The sequence below is a fragment of the Stegostoma tigrinum genome, unplaced genomic scaffold, assembly GCF_030684315.1.
Source record: "Stegostoma tigrinum isolate sSteTig4 unplaced genomic scaffold, sSteTig4.hap1 scaffold_254, whole genome shotgun sequence".
NCBI lineage: Eukaryota > Metazoa > Chordata > Chondrichthyes > Orectolobiformes > Stegostomatidae > Stegostoma > Stegostoma tigrinum.
In genome coordinates this window covers 263,120-282,500 of record NW_026728187.1, presented here as the reverse complement: position 1 = coordinate 282,500, position 19,381 = coordinate 263,120, and the positions used below count along the sequence as shown (strand labels likewise).

Genomic DNA, 19,381 nt, shown 5'->3' with positions numbered 1-19,381 from the left:
GACTTGAGTGTCATCTGCAAACTTACTAACCGATCTACCAATGCCTCCGTCCAAGTCATTTATAAAAATGACAAACAGCAGTGGTCCCAAAACAGATCCTTGAGACAAATCAGTAGTAACCAGACTCCAGGCTGAATATTTTCTATCAACCACCACTGGTTGCCTCCTTAGCCAAAGCCAGTTTCTAATCCAACCTGCTAAATCTCCCTCAATCCCATGTCTCCATGTTTTCTCCAATAGCCTACCATGTGGAACCTTATCGAAGGCTTTACTGAAGTCCATGTCCACCACGTCAACTGCCCGACCCTCATCCACGTGCTTGGTCACCTTCCAAAATTAGTCAGAGGCTTGTGAGATACGACCTGCCCTTGACAAATCCATGTTGACTTTCATCAAATTGGTGCTTGCTCGATGATTATAAATCCTATCTCTTATAATCCTTTCCAAAACTTTTCCTGCAACAGACGGAAGGCTCACTGGGTTTATAATTACCTGGGTCATCTCTACTGCCCTCTTTGAACAAGGGCACAACATTTGCAACCCTCCAGCCTTCTGGTACTAAACCTGTAGACAATGAGGATTCAAAGATCAAGGCCAAAGGCTCCGCCACCTCCTCGGTAGCCTCCCAGAGAATCTGAAAGTTTCGAAGGATGCTGCGTTGTATCCGGAGGTTGGTGGGGTGGTACGTTAGGACGAGGGAGACTTTGTTTTGGTTGTTGTTGCGGGGTGGGGTGAGAGGGATTTGTTGCAGGAAATGCTGGAGACACGGTCGAGGGCGTTATCAACCACAGAGCGGGGCAAGTTGTGGTCCTTGAAAAATGAGGACATCTGAGATATACGGGAATAGAATACCTCATCCTGGGAGTGCAGATGCAGAGGCAAAGGAATGGGGAATAGGGGATGAATTGTTGCAGGAATATGGTGGGAGGAGGTGTAATCTTGGCAGCTGTGGGAATTGGTGGAGTTGAAATGGATATTTGTTTCTCAGTGGTTGGAAATAGAGTGGTCCAGGTAGGAGAGAGAGGTATCAGAGATTGTCCAGGTTAACTTCGAGTTCGGGAGGAAGGTGTTGGTGAAGCGGATGAACTGTTAGAGCCCCTTGTGGGAACACGAGGCGGTGCCGATACAGTCATCAATGTAACGGAGGAAGAGGTGGGGTTGAGGGCCAGTGTAGGTACAGAAGAGGGAGCGTTCCATGTAACCTACAAAGAGGCAGGCATAGCTTGGGCCCATTTGGCTACCCTGGCCACCCCCTTTGTCTGTAGGAAGTGGGAGGAATTGAAAGAGAAACTGTTGAGGGTTGTTCATGGACCGGAACTTGCCCCTCCTCAGTGGTCAAAAACGCCCTCGACCGTGTCACCCGCGTTTCCCACAACTCATCCCTCACACCCGCACCCCATAATAACTACCAAAACAGTGTCGTCCTCGCCCTCACGTACCACCCCACCGACATCCGGATTCAATGCGTCGTCCTCCGACCCTTCTGCCAGCTGCAATCCGACCCCACCACCAAAGACATTTTTCCCACCACCCTTAGGTGACCCCCTTATCCGCTCCACACTCCCCTCTAGCACTCCCTACACCCAGCACTTTTCCCTGCATATCCATAAATGTTGTCATCACAACGTTTAAAATTCACTGGTCCCGATACCTCCCCCCTCACCCCCATCCCAGGCCCCAGGAAGAATTTCCTCATCAAACAGATGTTTACCTGCACATCTGCTAATGTGGTAGACTGTATCCACTGTTGCCATTGTGGCCCCCTCTACATCGGGGAAACCAAACAGAGGTTTGGGGACCGCTTCACCTGTTCTCAGTTTGCACTAAAGAACTGCACCTCCCAGTCGCGAACTGTTTCGACTCTCCCTACCAATCCTCAGGTAACATGTCCATCCTGGGCCTCCTGCAGTGCCACAACGATGCCACCTGAAGGTTGCAGGAGCAGCACCTCATATTGCGCTTGGGAACCCTGCACTCCATGGTATCAATGTGGACTTCACAAGCTTCAAAATCACCCCTCGCCCTCCCGCATCCCAAAACCAGCCCACCTATCCCATCCTGCCACCTCAAACCCCACCCCCATTTCCTACCTCCTAACCTCTTCCCGCCCCGGAGACCTGTTCGTCCTCCCCGGACTGGCCTCTCCCCTCCCTCAGCTCTGCTGGCTCCATCCCCACCTCTTTAACTTGTCTGTCTCCTCTCCACCTATCTTCTCCTCTATGCATCTTTGATCCGCCTCCCCCCTTCTCACTATTTATTTCAGAACTCTCTCCCCCTCCCCCTTTTCTGATGAAAGGCCTAGGCCCAATGTGTCAGCTTTTGTGCTCCTCAGATGCTGCTTGGCCTGCTGTGTTCATCCAGCTGCACACTTTGTTATCTTGACCAAGAGTGTTCGAGGCAAGTAAACATAGAACATAGAACAGTACAGCACAGAACAGGCCCTTCAGCCCACAATGTTGTGCCGACCATTGATCCTCATGTATGCACCCTCAAATTTCTGTGACCATATACATGTCCAGCAGTCTCTTAAATGACCCCAATGACCTTGCTTCCACACCTGCTGCTGGCAACGCATTCCATGCTCTCACAACTCTCTGCGGAAAGAACCTGCCTCTGACATTCCCTCTATACTTTCCACCAACCAGCTTACAACTATGACCCCTCGTGCTAGCCATTTCTACCCTGGGAAATAGTCTCTGGCTATCAAGTCTATCTATGCCTCTCATTATGCGTTTATAAAGTCAATGTCAGTGCTGTGTTGTCATGATAATCAGGCAACGCAACAGGAATGTACAAAAGGTGACATCTCAGGTCAGACTCTGACTTGTAGTTTCGAGGCTTGTGTTCAGAATCTGTCTTAGAGTTTTAACCTTTATTTCAAAAGCAAGAATTTATAAGATACCACACTGACTGTAACTACAAGTTGTGTGTTTCTTCAACAAAATATCTGCAAACCAACAAACATCCTGGATGAAGACTTATTATCTGACACTCCACTCACACCAGTTGTATGATGTTTTGATCTGTCTGCTTATGAATTGTGTGACTGTGTGTTTTCCTCCCTGACCGCACCTGATGAAGGGACTGCACTCCCAAAGCTTGTGTGATTTCAAATAAACGTGTCAGATTATAACCTGATGTCATGTGACTTCTGACTTTGTCTATCCTAGTCCAACACCAGCACCTCCACATTATAACTGTTTGGTACCAAGTCAGTGCAACAGGTACATATCGAACATTTGACTTCGGAAGAATGCCGAGTGCTGAAAAGTTCATTAATAACAAAGGATTTCTTCATTATGCCATCTATCGTAACATGCTGCGTCTCACAGTCACAATGAAAGGATGGCCACTTGAATTTAGCAGGGCCAAGAACAGTTATGGACATTTTTAGCATGGGAGGAGGCCATTCAACCTATTTTAACTGTCCCAGCTCTCTCCCAGCGCAACAAAATTAATCCTTCTCTCGAACTCATTCCACATATTTCACAGAATTGAAATATATAGGTACATACTTAAGAGATTTTAACATCAAGTGAGCAGTTCTCGCACTTCACCTTGTCACTAAAAATGGAAAACGTGACTTGCAAGGAGTGGGTCTTTATTTTGTTCTGTTTTGATGATGAAGCAGATGCAAGTCCAAGTGCTGGAACTGGCGTCTTGAACTTAGCAACTGTTCAATGTGTATAAAATGAATTCTGTGCACATCTACTAAAAGCAGTTTTATGGAAGGAAAAGGCACCAAAGAAGATTTGGTGTATTGTGCTTGATGCTATGATACTCCAACCTGTGAAAACAGAACTCTACAACTGTGAGTGTTGAGTTCTGAGAGGGTGCTCTCTTGTTTGAATGTACATTGCTAAGCCTAGGCCTATTTTCCCAACAGCAAAATTGGTAATCCAGCAAGAAATGGATATTTCTCACATTTGTTGGCTGTAAGTGTCTGTTTAAAGTTTGAGTACAGTTTCCTTATATACAGGTGCTTAACCTGCTTTTACAGTTGGAACATTTGTTGTGCCAATGAAAATTTTTTGAATGGTTTCACCTCCAATTTTCCTCTTTATACATATTTGGTATTTTTTTCAGGGTCAGGACTATCTTCAAAATCTGAGATTGGGTTTTGAAAGACAGCAGTCTTTGTTTTGGAGAGATAATGGGAACTGCAGATGCTGGAGAATGCGAGATAACAACGTGTGGAGCTGGATGAAGACAGCAGGCCAAGCAGCATCTGAGGAGCACAAAAGCTGACGTTTCGGGCCGAGAACCTTCTTCAGAAAATGGGGAGGGGGTGCGGGTTCTGAAATAAATAGGGAGAGAGGGGGAGGCGGATGGAAGATGGATGGAGGAGAAGATAGGTGGAGAGGAGAGTATGGGTAGGGAGGCAGGGAGGGGATAGGTCAGTCTGGGGAGGCCGGACAGGTCAAGGGAGCGGGATGAGGGGAAATAGGGGTGCGGTATGAGGTGGGAGGGGCGATGGGTGAGAGGAAGAATAGGTTAGGGAGGCGGAGACGAGCTGGGCTGGTTTTGGGATGCAGTGGCAGGAAAGGAGATTTGGAAGCTTGTGAAATCCACACTGATAGCATTGGGCTGCAGGGTTCCCAAGCAGAATATGATTTGCTGTTCCTGCAACCTTGGGGTGGCGTCATTATGGCACTGCAGGAGGCCCAGGTTGGACATGTCCTCTCCGGAATGGGAGGGGGAGTTGAAATGGTTAGTGCGGTTGTGCGGTTGTTGATTGCAAACTGAGCGTAGGTGTTCTGAAAAGCGGTCCCCAAGCCTCTGCATCGTTTCCCCAATGTAGAGCAAGCCACAACGGGGACAGCGGATGTTTTGGATATTTCTTAAGCATTGATTTTCATTCAGAGTTGGTTGGATTTTGCTGAAGCAATAGACATAACTCACTATGACGTAGACAATGTCAGAGTTAATGTTTCGCGTCCTGTGACCCTTCCTCAGATCTCACTCTTCACTGATGCTGCCAGACCTGCTGAGCTTTTCCAGCAACTTCTGCTTTTGTTGCTGATTTACAGTGCCCACAGTTCTTTTGTTTTTTACGACACAGACAAAACTTGATCTCTGCAGGAAGCATGAGGCTGCATTCTCCAACTTCCCTGCCTTTTTGTAATATAATATTGTCTTTTAAGGACAGAAGTGGCTTTTTTTGTTTGTTTTAACTTCCGCACATACTTTCTATGCAGGTTAAAAGTCTACACCTTTTCAGTTCTCTGCTGCATAATGAAGACTTGGAACAATTTTTTTTTATAAAGTAGAAAATCAGTGTGGTTCGTTTTCCAAAATGTGATTTGTAAGTGCAACACTTAACAGTGTGTTCATCAAACTATTGTTTCCTTTGATCTTTGTGTTGCAGAAATTTCTAGAATCATTTCATATATATTTTTCTTGATATATTTTAGCAGCTTTCCTGGAGCAAATCTGTTTTCCTTCGGATGAGACGACTTTCAGACATACTCCCTTTATTATGAGATTTAATTGCGGTAAAATGAGGAGGATTTTTATTCACTGAGACACACATGACTATATGTTGAAAGCATTGGAAAAAGCGTTCTGTTCGGACTGTCATGTTATCTGGTGTTTGTACCAGGCTTTCTGATTAAATGCAAGTGATTAAGGATGCTACTGATGCCACATGTTATTTCAAGAAGAAATGAACATACAAGTAAGGATTTTATGCCACATTTATACATAGCATGGGCCATGCAGCATGGATGCAGTGACTGAGTGAAATGGGATGCAGTGACTGAGTGAAATGGGATGCAGTGACTGAGTGAAATGCTCACAGCGAATTGCCCCCTCCATCCTGACCCGCTCACAGCGACTTGCCCCTGCAGTCCTGACCTGCTCACAGCGACTTCTCTCTGCAGACCTGACCCGCTCACAGCGACTCGCCCCTTCAGTCCTGTCCCAATCACAAGGACTTGCCCTCTCCGTCCTTACCCGCTCACAGTGACTTGCCCCTGCAGTCCTGACCCCCTCACAGTGACCTGCCCCCTCACTCCTGACCCGGTCTACATTGAGGAAACCAAGCAGAGGCTTGGGGACCGCTTTGCAGAACACCTCCACTCGGTTCGCAACAAACAAAAGCACTTCCCAGTCGCGAACCATTTTAACTCCCACTCCCATTCCTTAGACGACATGTCCATCATGGGCCTCCTGCAGTGCCACAATAATGCCACCCGAAGGTTGCAAGAACAGCAACTCATAATCCACTTGGGGACCCTGCAACCCAATGGTATCCATGTGGACTTCACCAGCTTCAAAATCTCCCCTTCCCCAACTGCATCCCAAAACCAGCCCAGTTCTTCCCCTCCCCCTACTGCATCACACAACCAGCCCAGCTGTTCCCTTCCCCCGACTGCATCCCAAAACCAGCCCAGCCTGTCTCCGCCTCCCTAACATGTTGTTCCTCTCACCCATCCCTTCCTCCCACCTCAAGCCACGCCTCATCCTGCCTCCTTGACCTGCCTGTCTTCCCTGGACTGACCTATGCCCTCCCTACCTCCTCACCTGTACTCTCCTCCCTACCTATCTTGTTTTCTCTCCATCTTCGGTCCGCATCCCCCCCCCTCCCTATTTATTCCAGTTCCCTCTCCCATCCCCCTCTCTGATGAAGGGTCTAGGCCCAAAATGTCAGCTTTTGTGCTCCTGAGATGCTGCTTGGCCTGCTGTGTTCATCCAGCTCCACACTTTGTTATCTTGGATTCTCCAGCTTCTGCAGTTCCCATTATCAGTGGCATTTTTCTCTTCATCAAAGTTTGTGCAAAAGCAACACGATATGGGGCGGCACGGTGGCTCAGCGGTTAGCACTGCAGCCTCACAGCACTGGGGACCCAGGTTCAATTCCAGCCTCAGGCAACTATCTGTGTGGAATTTGCACCTTGTCCCTGTGTCTGCATGGGTTTCCACCAGGTGCTCCGGTCTCCTCCCACAGTCCAAAGATGTGCACGCTAGGTGGATTGGCCATGCTAAATTGCCCGTAGTGTTCAGGGGCGTGGGTCTGGGTGGGATGCTCCAAGGTTTGGTGTGCACTTGTTGGGCCAAAGGGCCTGTATCCACACTGTAGGGAATCTAAACAAACCTGTTCCCACATCTCCATGTTATAACCCTGCTGATCACTGCACACAGAGATGTTTGATAACAAAAGGATAACAATAATATTCAAACCTAGTGCTGGAGATGTATTTTAAATACACGGAGGCCAGTGTCGATCTCCAATTCAACTTTTATTTACAAATGAACTGTCTTCAACTTTAGCACTGCCTCATTCAGAGATAGTTGCCAGGGTGTCAGCATCTCTGATGCTCACACTTCTTATCTGTCAGCCAGGGCTCCCTGATTTGGGCTGTTAATATGGAACAATCGGGCAACTCATATTCTGTGAGGTTCAACTGGCCGACCTGGTCACAAACCAGCGCCGTGTGTTCATCGAAAATCAAACGTACCAGAAAGATACCATTCCATACCAGTGTAAAGGAAGGCATGAGGCTAAACTGGGGAGGGAAGGGAACTGCTTATTGGGGGTGGCCCAGAGAGTAAAAGAAAATCGAATGGGAAGAAGACCATTTGAGACTGAGGGAGAGAGATGTAATTGCCTGAATGAGGCATTCCAATTGCGAAATGGATTTTTGTGTATACACCATGTTCAGTTTCCCCGATCTTCATCTGTACTCCTCTTTAAATCATTAGTATCTGAAATTTCTGTATCATTTCCAAATGTTCTGTCTCTATTGTTATGCTGTTGGAATTGGTTGAACTGCAGAGATATTATTTATTTGCACAAATGTGTTCAGTGAAATGAGTTTAATGCTATATATGTATTATTCTTCCTGATTCTATTGTACGCATACAAATTAAAGTTAGTTCCACTTTTGAACAACAAACTGCTTTTAGATGTCTGATGTATCTCATTTGCCTGCCACTTACTCTTGTTGATGAGTTGTGTTTCTGTTTGGTGAAGAAATATGAATGAGCTGGAGCACTAATGGCAATGCCCAATGTGGTAATCTTCCAACATTGCAGCTGGAAGGTGGGGCAGGAAGGGGGATGGGTTTCACAAGCACTATCACAGAAGGAAATGCAGAGACAGGTGATGTATGTGGCAGCACCGAGACAGTGAGGAGAATGAAATGCAATGAAAGGGGAATCTGGCTGTAGTCTCAAAGGCACGGGCTGAAGGGAAGAGGACAGAAAGGATTCACTCAGAGGAAGAGAAGATCAGACGAGACTGACTGTGAAACAGGCAGTAATCATTGGCAAGTTACTGATAGGAGGGTGAATCAATCGGGCTCACTTTAAGACTGTTTACAGTTACCATATAGTTTGTGGGAGCTGTGCAGATCAGGCCAGGCTCATATAGAAACGCTTCCCGGAGTAATTAACATGGAGACCCCACTGGGAAAGAGTGAGGGGTTGGCCGTCCTGCTTCCACTGCTGCTGGTGATGTCCAGGCCAGTCATTCTGGCCAGAGACTTCAGCTGCATCATCGGCACGAATGAACAATATGGAGGGTATGACAGTGAACTGGACTCGATGTCCAGATTTCTGATGGAAACGGTTAAAGTTGCCAAGCTGCATAACATCTTCAGCACCCCTGCAGACTGAGCATAGAGTAGAAACGCCTGGTCATAGCCAGACGGGTCTATACACCCATTGGATAGATTTCCTGTTTGCGCCCACACGTCCTCGATCACATCCATTGAAGTCAAGCCGGTGTTCTTCTCTGACTACTGCCTCCTGCTGGCTGACTGTCACCTACAGGATGACCAGCGGGCTGGCAAGGGAACATGGAAGCTGACCCCAGAAAAACATTTAGTAGCTCAAAAGAGAGCACACGGGTTGGAGAACGATGAAGACCCTTTTTGCACTTGGTGGGAGGCAGTCAAAGCGAACACCAAGAAGTTCTTTGTCCTGAAAAGTGTTCAGAAGGTGAGAGAGAGTTGGGCAAAACTGTTCAAACTCCAGAAACCCGTGCAAAACCTACTCTTACTACAGACAATCTGGTCAATGTCACGAAGGAGCCCCAGGAGGTGTGGAGGCAGGAAGCCCCACTCTCTGCCTTGGAGGCCTCCAAGATAATCTTGCGGTTCAGGGTCTGCACTGTGGAGCAAGAGAGAATAACAGTCAGAGACAGACAGCACTGAAACAGACCGTTTGGTCCAACTTGTTCATGCTGACTCGATATCCTAAATAAATGTAGTCCCATTTGCCAGCATTTGGCCCATATCCCTCTAAACTCTTCCTATTCATTTTCCCATCCAGATGGCTTTTAAATGTTGAAATTGGACCAGCTTCCAATCCTCTCTCTAGCAGCTCATTTCATACATACACCACCCTCTGCATGAAAATAATGTACCTTAAATCCCTTTTAGATCTTTCCCCTGTTACTTTAAACCTCTGCCCTCCAGTTATGGACTCTCCCACCCCAGGGAACAGACAATGTCTATAAACCCTATCCATGCCTCTCAGGCTGTTACTAATCTCTATCAGGTCATCCCTCAGCCTTTGATGCTCCAGGGAAAATAGACCCAGTCTGTTCAGCCTTGTCCTTGAGCTTTAACCCTCCAACCCAGTCACCATCCTTGTAAATCTTTTCTGAACCCTTTCCGGTTTCACAACATCCTTCCCACAGCAGGGAGACTGGAATTAGATACAGTATTCCAATGGAGGCCAAATCAGTGCCCTTTAAAGCTGCATGTGACCGAATGAGATGTGTTCACATTCCGTCTTCTTGAAGATGCTAAAGGAGAGCTCTGTGCTCAGCAGCCTGAAGGATGAACATAGCTCGATAAGTTTGTCTCAATCTGACATCCTGAAGCTCAGCAAATCCTTTTAAGCCAGTCCGTATGACACTCTGACCACAGCCAGCGCAATGACACCCAGACATTCCTGTCCTCGATCCTGGGGTTCCAAGACAACACCAAGCAGGAGAGCCTGGACCGACCATTATCTCTGGATGAGCTGGAGAAGGCCTTCGAGTCCTTAGAAAAGAATAAAACTCTGGGAAGTGATGCCTTTCCAGCCGAGTTGTATTCAGCTCTTTGGGAGTTGATTGGCCAGGGCCTGCTGGAGCTGTACGACAGCATGCTTCTGTCAGGTGCTATGCACAAATCCATGAGGAATGGTATCATCACCCTGACCTGCAAGTGGAAGGGATTGAGGGAGGAAGTTAGAAAGCAGCGACCAATATAATTGGCGAATGTAGCCTACAAAATCCTGTCTCAGTCATTTGTAACTGGGTCAGGTCTGCTCTGCGATTGGTGACTGACCCTGACCAAACCTGTGCTGCAGCGGACAGGACGATTTCTGAGAGCCTCGTGCTCCTAGGGATACGATCACCGGCAGGCAGAACAGAGGGGTGGATACCTGTCTCATCAGCCTGGACCAAGAGAAGGCCTTTGGCAGGATATTGCAGACCAACATGTGGGATGTGCTTTATAAAATGGGCTTTGGGGAGAGAATCTGCAATTGGGCCTGACAGATCTACACCGACATCATCAGCGCAGTCTCAATCTGCGTATGGGAATCACAGAGCTTACCCATCAGATCCAGGGTCTGGCAGGGCTGCCCACTCTATCGAGCCCTTTGCTGAGTCCATCAGTAAGGATGTGAGCCTGAGAAGTGTGATTATTCCAGGTAGAGCGGGCCTGCAGGTCAAAGCGTCCCTGTACGATAACGATGTCACCAATCTCTGCTCAGCCCCAGTGTCAGTGCGCAGGTTCATGAGCATCTGTGACCCTTTCAAACTGGCCTCGGGAGCCACGGTAAATCGAGACAAGATTGAGGCCATGTTATTTGGGATCTGGCCTGAATGATCCTTCATTCCCTTCACCGTCAGGGCAGATTACCCAAAAGTGCTGGGCACACAGTTCAGAGAGCCTGGGGCGTGCAGAAAGCCTTGGGAGGTGCACATTGTGGGTAAAATCCTGGTCATCAGGTGTGAGGCACTCTCTCTGTTGTTGTTCATGGCACAGTTCTGGCCCATCACCCACACTGCACTGTTTCCCTCATCCGAGCCATCTTCCATTCCTACTGGAAGCCGAAGATAGACCGTGTCTGCAACAACTCCATGTACTAAGCTCTGACTAAGTGGGGGAAGAACGTACCCAATGTCACCCTCATCCTGATGTCCACCTTGTTGTGCATTAAGCTGTGTGTAGACTCTCAGGACGCAAAGACCAAGTGTCACTATGTACTGAGGTACGACCTGATCCCAGTGTTGCGAACGAAGGGACTGGCCTCTCTGCCACGGAAAGCTCCAAGTATTTGGACCGTTCTATAACATATGTCCTTTGTTGTGAAATTTGCAAAGAAACAAACCTCTGACCGCCAGTCCATCAGGTAGTGGTCAGCACGCAGCGTGCTCGAGACCCTGTGGGAAAAGGAGAGGCTGGATCCTGTCGTGTAGTTCCCAGAGCAGACTGACAAAGTCATTTGGTACAATGTGTCATCATCAGAACTTTCCAACAAACCACAAAACATAGATTGGCGGGTGGTGAGAAGGGCACGACCTGTCAGATTGTTTATGTGCACCTTGTTGGCCTGTGCCACAGTACACTGCCCTGGAAGTGGCTGTGGGTGAAACCCGAAACATCAGCTTTCCTGCTGCTCTGATGCTGCCTGTCGTGCTGTGTTCATCCAGCCCACACCTAGTTATCGCAGACTCCAGCATGAGCAGTTCCTACTCTCTCTCGGCTCAGTGTGAGACCTTTTACAGTTACCGTATAGTTACAGGGAGTGTGTGGATGAGGCCAGGCTCAATGTTTACCTTCAGCAAAAAGTTATTGGGAGGTGCACGGATGAGGACAGACTTGCTGTGAGACTGTTCACAGTCACCGTATAGTAAGTCGGAAGCATGGAGATGAGGCCAGGCCCACTGTGATACTGTTTACAATCACTGTTTAGTTTCTGGGAGGAGTGTAAATAAGGCCATGCTCGGTGTGAGACTGTTTTGTGTCCCTGTATAATTACTGGAGGTGTGTCAATGAGGTGAGGGCAATTGTCAGACCGTTTACAGTCAGGTAGGACTTCCTGTGAGTTGTGCGAATGAGGCCAGGGCCACTGTGAGACCATTTACAGTCACCGCATCATGACGCGGAAGCGTGTAGATGCTGCCAGGCTCCCTGTCAGTAGCCAGGTGGTGTGTCCACGAGGCATAACTGGGATGCACTAAAAGCTTGGGGCATAACTGGGACGATGGGGCTGCTGCTGCCGAGGCACAGTCGGGAAGGACCACTGTCTGAGGTTTTCCTGCTGAAGGTAAATGAGGGTCCACTCAGTTATCGGACCCTCCCCGTGTCTCACATGTATGTAAATATTTTTGTTGTATGTCTCAGAGAGGTCTTTGGTTCATTGGGTGGAGCCAAAGTCCAATGCTTTATTTGTTTATTTGATATGCAGCTGGACAGAACGCAACTGCAGTTGTGACATTGTACATATACAAAGAGATTTCTTGTGAAAAAGGTGTATTTTTCAAATCAGAAATGTGACTGGGAGGAGTGTGGATGAGCCCAGGCTCACTGTGGGTCTGGTTACGGTCACCACATTGTCACTAAGATGTGTGTATATGAGGCATGGCTGGCTGTGAGACTGTGAAAAATCACTAATTAATAATAGTTTGTTTCTTCAATTATTTGTTGGATGTGTGTGTCACTGACTGGTCCAGCATTTATTGCCCATCCCTAATTGCCCTGGAGATGTTGGTGGTGAGCTGCCTTCTCGAACCGCTGCAGTTCGCCTGCTGTGGGTTGCCCCCACAGTGCCATGAGGGAGGGAATTCCCATCTTTTGAACAGTCGCAGTGAAGGATTCCGGATATATTTCTAAATCAGAATCACGAGTGGCTTGGAGTGGGATTGAAGGAGGTGTTCCCATGTACTTGATGCCCTTGTCGTTCGAGATGGAAGCTGTCATGGGTTTGGAAGGTACTGCATGAGGAGCTTTGGCGAATTTCTGCCATGCATCTTGTAGATCGTACACAGTGCTGCTGAGGCCGCTCATCATTGGTGGTGGAGGGAGTGGATGATTGTCGATATCGTGTCAGTCAACTGGGCTGCTTTGTCCTGGATGGAGTCAAGCTTCTTGCATGTTGTTACAGCTGCAGCCATCCTGGTAAATGGGGAGCGTTCCATCACAGTCCTGACTTATGCCTTGTAGACAGTGGACACGTTCTGGGGAATCAGGAGGTGGGTTAGTCGCCGCAGCATTCCTCACCTCTGACCTGCTCTTGTAGTCACTGTGTTTATGTGGTGAGTCTGGTTCAGTTTTTGTTCAAAGCTCACCCCCACGACGGTGACAGTGTGGGATGCAGTGAATGTAACAAATTGTTTGTCGGGAGGGGGGCGGGGTTGTCTCTTGTTGGTGACGGTCATTGCCTGGTATTTCTGTGGTGTGAATGTAACTTCCACTTGTCTGACCAAGCCTGGGTATTGCCCAGATCCAGTTGCATTTGGACAAGGACTGCTTCAGGATCTGAGGAATCATGAATGATGCTGAACATTGTGCAATCATCAGGAACATCCCAACTTCTGGCCTTATGAAGAATGCAAGTTCATTGATGAAGCAGCTGAAGATGGTTATATCTCGGACACTGCCCCGAGAAACTCCTGCAGGGATCCCCTGGAGCTAAGATATCTGACCTCCAATAAGATCATTCATTTTCCTGCGTGCCAGGTATGACTCCAGCAAGTGGAGAATTTGTCCCCTTATACCCATTGAGTCCAGTTTTGCTCGGGCTTCTTGATGCCACACTTGGTCAAATGTAGTCTTGTTGTAAAGGGCTGGAGCTCTCACTTCCCCTCTGGAATGCAGCTGTGTTGTCCATGTTTGAACCAAGGCTGTAATGAGGTCAGGAGCTGAGCTGCCCTGACAACCCAAACTGGCCGTCGCTGAGCAGGTGCTGCTTGATAACAATGTTACTGACACCTTCTATCACTTTCCTGATGATTGAGTACAGCCTGATGGGGCAGTATATGGCCAGGTTGGATTTGTCCTATGTTTGCAATCCAGCACATACGTGGGCAATTTTCCACTGTGTCGGGTAGATACCAGTGTTGAAACTGCACTGCAACAGCTTGGCACGGGGAGCGGCACGTTCTGGAGCTCAAGTCTTCAGTATTATTGCCAGAATATTGTCAGGGCCTGTGACCTTTGCAGTATCCAGTGTCTGCAAGTGTTTCCTGACATCACGTGGGGTGAATTGAATTTACTGAAGACCGGTATCTGTGATGCTGGCGGAGCCCGAGATGAATCATCCACTTGGTCCTTCTGGCTGAAGATTGCTATGAATACTTCAGCCTTATCTTTTGCACTGATGTGCTGGGCTCTTCCATCATTGAGGATGGGGATATGTGTGGAGTCTTCACGTCCAATCAGTTGTTTAATTGTGCACCACAGTAAATGACGAGATGTGGCAGGACTGCAGAGCTCAGATTTGATCCAGTGATGGTGGGATCACTTTGCTGTGTCTATCACTTGCTGGCTATGCTGTTTGGCGGCTTCACCAGGTTTCTTTATTTATTCATTCACAGGACAAGGGCATCATAGAATAGAATCAGAGAATCCCTACAGTGTTTTGGTATTTCCAGGGGTTCCCGGGAGGGGTGGTGTGTCGGTATTTCCAGGGGGTCTCAGGGAGTATGTCAAGATTTACAGTGGGTCGCAGGGAGTTTGTCTGTACAGGGGTGGGGGGCTGTGTGTCAGTATTTGGAGGAGCTCCTGGGGAATGTGTCAGTGTTTCGAGGGGACCCTGGGAAATGTGTCATTGTATACAGGGAGTCCCAGGGAGTTTCTCAGTACTTATAGCGGGGACAGGGAATGTGTCAATATTTGCAGCTGGTCCCGGGGAATATATCAGTATTTACAAAGGGTCCTGGGGAGTGTGGCAGTATTTTCAGGGGTTCTCTGGGACTTTGCCAGTATTTAAAGGGTGTCTAGGGAATGTGTCAGTATTTAGAGGGCTTCCCGAGGAGTGTGACAGAATTTACAGCGGTCCCGGTGATTGCATCAGTATTTGCAGGGTGTCCCAGGGAGAGTATCGGTATCCGGGGGTGGAATGTGTCAGTGTTTACGGGAGTTCCGGCGTGTGTATCGGTATTTACAGGGGGAATGGGGAATGTGTAATTATTTCCAGTGGGTCCTGGGAGTTTATCAGTGTTTACGGGGGTTCCGTGGAATGTGTCAGTGTTTAGGTGAAGTCCCAGGGAATGTGTTCGTGTTTAGAGGGGTCCCTGGGAAATGTGTCCGTATTTACATGCAGCCCCAGGGAGTTTCTCAGTATTTACAGCGGATTCCAGGGAATGTGACAGTAGTTACAGTGTGTCGTGAGGTCTGTGTCGGTATTTACGGGATATCCCAGTATTTGTGGTTAGTTGTGTCGAGTGTGTCTATACGTACAAGGGTCCGGGGATGTGTGTCAGTATACAGAGGAGGCCGAGGGAATTTTTCAGTGTATAAAGCGGGCCCTGGGAAATGTGTCAGCGTTTACAGAGGGTCCCTGGGAGTGTGGTGGCATTTTCAGGGATTCTCAGGTACTATGTCAGTATTTACAGGGAGTCCTGCGGAGCGTGTCAGAATTTATAGGGGCTCGGTGCATACTGACACACTCCCCTGGAATCCCTGTAAACACTGGCACACTCCCTGGGACCACCTTGAAATACTGTAGCTCTCCCTAACACCCGCTGAAAAAACAAAGTCCACAGGCCCCCCTGTAACGACTGACGCTCTCCCCAAGTCTCCCTGTCAATCTTGACACAATCCCTGAGACGCCCTGTAAATACTGACCCTCCATGGGACCGCCTGTAACTACTGACACACTCCCGGGAGCACCTGTAAATAATTTCAAATTCCCCGGAACACCCTGTAAATACTGACACTCTCACCAAGAGCCCCTGTCAATACTGACGCAGTCCCTGAACCCCTGTAGGTCGCGGGAATTTTTCAGTATTTAAAGGGGGCCCCGGGAAATGCGTCAGTCTTTGCAGAGGGTCCCAGGGACTGTCAGTATTTTCAGGATTTGCTGGGACTGTGTCAATATTTACAGGGGGTCCCACGGAGTGTGTCAGTTTTACAGGTGATTTCAGGGGCTTTGTCAGTATTTCCAGGGGGTCACACAGATGTGTCAATATTCACAGTGTGTCCCCGGGGACTCTGTTGGTCTTGACAGGGAATTGCCAGGTCGTGTGTCAATATTTACAGGGTGTCCCTGTGTGTGTGTCAATATTTACAGGGTGCCCCTGTGTGTGTGTGTGTGTGTGTGTGTGGGTATTTACAAAGAGTCCCTGGGGAGTGTGTCAGTGTTCATTGTGAGTCCAGGAGAGACTGTCAGGATTTATAGGACGTCCAGGGAGACTGTCAGTCTTTACAGGGGGTCGTCAGGAGTTTGTCAGAGGGTGAACGCTGAGGCAGTGCCTCATTATGCAGCTGTCAGAATTCAGATAGTGTCCCTTGATGAGAGGGTCAGTACTGAGGTCTTGCAGCTCTGTGAGCAGGTCAGTTCTTAACCAGTGTCTCGTTGTCAAGTGGTCCGTGCTGAGGCAGTGACAGTATCAGTACTGAGATATTGAAGCGCTGTCTGAGCATCAGGGGTGAGGGAGTGCCTCATTGTCACAGGGTCAAAAATGTGGGAGTGCGTTATTGTCAAAGGGCCAGTGGTGAGGGAGTGCTGCCATTTAAGGGGGACAGAATGAAGGAAGTTGTTCACATTTCAAGGGCCAGTACTGAAATAGTTTTGCACTGGGAGGTCAGTGTGGAGGGAGGGCCTCAGAAGCAGTGGGTCAGTATGACGGTTTCCCTTATTGTCAGGGGGGCAGTTCTGAGGCACTGACCCGTTGTCAGAGGGTCAGTACTGAGGTATTGAAACACTGTCAGAGCATAAGGGCTGAGGTGTTACAGGTCTATGAGAGGTCAGTACTACGAGAGTGCCTCATTATCAGAGGTCCAGTACTGAGGGAGTGCACAATCGTCAGACTGTCAGGACTGAGGGAATGCCTGATTGTTCAAAGGGTCAGTACACAAGGAATGTCTCAATGTAATGTATGATTAGAGATGCAGTGCTGAAGGAGTGCCTCATTCTCAGTGTCAGTTCTGAGGCAGGGTCACATTGCTGGAGGGTTGTTCTGACTGAGTGCATTAGTAACAGAGGGTCAATACTGAGGCAGTATCTCATTTTAGGGACTTAGAATTCATGGGTGCTACATAATTAGGAGGTGAGCCCCGAGGTATTGCAGCTCAGGTGCGGTCATAAGTGAGGGGGGAGTGCAACATTGTCAGGGGTCAATTCTGAGGTGTCAGAAAAAGTCCTCCCAGAAACATCAGCAGGACTTGACAAAATCTGTACAAGTGAAGCAATGCCTGGCCCGTTAAATATGAGCAGGTTTGTTGGAGCCTATGGAAACGATAGACCTCAGTGTAATGGAGGAAGCATTGAGGGAGTCCTGTACTGATAATACAAGATAATAATTCATACATAATTGCAGCATTGTCAGAGGATCAGAACAGCCAGAGTGCATTATTATGAGAGACTGAACACAGAGGAGGAGCATCATTGGAACGGGTTCAGAACTAATGGTGAGCAACCCATTCAGAAGGTCAGTACGGAAGTATTGCATTTCTATTGGAGGCTCAATACTGAGGAATTACCTCTGTGAGAAGTTAGTACTTTGTCAGTAGTGAGGAATTGTGGCATTGTCACTGTGTTGGTCTGAGAAAGTGCCTCTTTATCAGAGGGTCAGAATTGATGGGAGTGCTACATGATGAGATGCTCAAGACTAACAGATTGTAGGACTGTCGGCGGGTCAGATCTGTGGGAGTGATCATTGTGAGATGGTCGCTGATGTCCAACCCTAAAACATAGAGCGCCCTGTAAATAACTCCTAAAAAAAAGGCCCCTTTAACTAAACCCGAAACAGAGCCCCCGTATCTAAGTCCGAACACACAGAACCCACTAAATTACCCCTAAAACACGAAGCTCACTGTGAATAAACCCCAAACACAGATGCCCCTGTAAATGAACACTAAACAATAGAGCCTCCTAAAACAAACAGCACCCGTGAAATAAAGCCTAAAACACAGGAACCCCAGTGTATAAACCCTGACATTCAGAGCCCCCTGTAGATAAACACAAAAAAAAGTAAAAACTAAAAGGAACTGTGGATACAGTAAAATCAGGAACAAAAACAAAATTGCTGGAAAAGCTCAGACCTCACGCTCGCCCAATCCGGCACTCACCAGAACCTTAGGTCCAAACTAAACCAAGCTTCAGCCGCACTCCTCGCCCTCACACACGGAGCCGCCTGCACAGAGGCCCTCAAACACCTTTCTATAATCCGTAAAAAGCGGGCTTCACTGTAAATAACCCCAAAACACAGAGTCCTGTTTAAATAAACTTCTACAATATCAACTTCACCCCCTGTAATTATACGCTTAAATACAGAGACCCCTTTAAACGAACACGAACACATATCCCCCAGGAAGTAAAAGGTGAAACACCGGGCTCCTTCTCAACAAAGCCGAAGGCACAGAGCACCTGTCAATACACCCCAACATCGAGCCGACCTGTATATTATCCGTAAAACAGGGCCCCTTACAAATAAACCCTAAAAGACAGAGCTGGCTGTAAGTAAAGAGCCCCTTGTAAATAAATACCAAAACACACAGTAAAAACCGGAAGAACTGCGGATGCTGCAAATCAGGGAAAATATCCAAAGTTGCTGGAAAAGCTCAGCAAGTCTGACAGCATCTGTGAGGGAAAAGAAAGAGTTAACGTTTTGGGTCAGGTGATCCTTCCTCAGAACCTCTGGCTGGCGCGTCTTCGGTCATGCAGGGTCAATTGCTTTAAAATATCCTTTTTCTGTGAGGTTCTATAACATTATAATAGAAAAACATCAGAACTAAGCAGGAGTAGGCCATCCGGCCCCTCGAGACTGCCCCGCTGTTCAATAAGATCCTGGCTGATCTTTTTGAGACTCAGCTCCACTCACCCACTCGCTCACCATCAACCTAAATTCCTTTCATGTTCATAACGTGATCTGGTCTTGCCTTAAACGAGGTAGTTTCAACTGCTTCACTGGGCAGGGTATTCCACAGATTCACAACCGTTTGGGTGAAGAAGTTCCTCCTGTCCTCAGTCTGACATCTGCTTCCTTTTATTTTGAGCTATACCCGCCTCCTCCTCGTTTCACCTGCCAGTGGAAACAACCTCCCTGTCTCCACCTTATCTATTCCCTTCATAATCTTGTATGTTTCTATAAGGTCTCCCCTCAGTCTTCTGAATTCCAATGAGTATCATCCCAACCAACTCAGTCTCTCCTCATATTCCAACCCTCTCAAGTCTAGAATCAACCAAGTCAGTCTCCTCTGTGCCCCCTCCA

The 19,381-nt window shown here is 48.0% G+C and overlaps 1 long non-coding RNA gene across 3 annotated transcripts in view; it reads left to right on the top strand.

Annotated features, from left to right (window-relative positions):
- The window catches only part of LOC132208032 (uncharacterized), a 31,249-nt gene extending 23,369 nt beyond the window's left edge, over window positions 1-7,880 (top strand). For 2 of the 3 annotated variants that reach the window (XR_009444143.1, XR_009444142.1), the window contains exon 5: window positions 4,087-7,880. This is a non-coding gene — a long non-coding RNA (uncharacterized LOC132208032). The remainder of the gene's footprint in view (window positions 1-4,086) is intronic. The other variant, XR_009444141.1, reaches the window with a different exon arrangement.
- Window positions 7,881-19,381: the final 11,501 nt, after the last annotated feature.